The sequence below is a fragment of the Chiloscyllium plagiosum genome, chromosome 47 (assembly GCF_004010195.1).
Source record: "Chiloscyllium plagiosum isolate BGI_BamShark_2017 chromosome 47, ASM401019v2, whole genome shotgun sequence".
Classification (NCBI taxonomy): domain Eukaryota; kingdom Metazoa; phylum Chordata; class Chondrichthyes; order Orectolobiformes; family Hemiscylliidae; genus Chiloscyllium; species Chiloscyllium plagiosum.
The window spans coordinates 5,687,634-5,688,453 of NC_057756.1; positions in this window are offsets into that span (position 1 = coordinate 5,687,634).

Below are 820 nucleotides of genomic sequence, written 5' to 3' on the forward strand. Positions count from 1 at the left end.
CAGTCCCACATTCTCCCCCCACCGACTCCCTATGGGAATGAATCCTACATTAACCGCACCCCCCTCCCCCCCTGCAATTCCCTGTGGGAGCATAATTCAGTTGGGATGTTCTTGGGTTTTCGGATAGATTAAATTATTCTGTATTCTTTTCTCTTTAGTTTGTGTTTCAGTTGGTAATCTTGGAAATAAACTCTGTTTTGTTTAAGACGAGGTGGTTGCATCAGCAGCATCTATCAAGGTTACACCCACTTAAAACAACCAGCAAAGTTCGGGACTGGGCTACTTTATTGAAATGTTTTGAGGAGGTCTGGCCTGGTCCATAACAGGCCTCACCATTACTCTTACTAACCCCCCCAACCCCATTTCTTGATTTACGTGAGGAACGTTGGCAGATGAGACAATGTCAAACGAGCACCTCTCATACGGGTCAGGAGAGATGCGGGAAAGCCAAGGGAGTGATGACTTATCACCTGCAAGGCTGGGGTGCAGATAGGCGCATGATGGGAGCTGTCCTCTCAAGACTTAAATAAGGTAACACCCCTTTTCAAATTGTAGCTTAAAACATAGATTCCCAGTGACTTTTTAGTGACAGCAGTCAACCGATCAGCGCACTTTTCTGCTGCGCTATGAATTGTTGTTCCCTCTCTGTTCCTGAATCTGTCCTGACGAGACGATGTCAGCCTATTGCTAAGCAACTGGGAGCGCAAACACAGAGGTACAGAGCCCAAATCTTTTATTTTAAAATAAAGACTAAATGTACAGCCAGTGTGATTCTGCCAGTTAGTCTGGATGTCTGTGTGTGTCTGTGTATGTGTGTGTG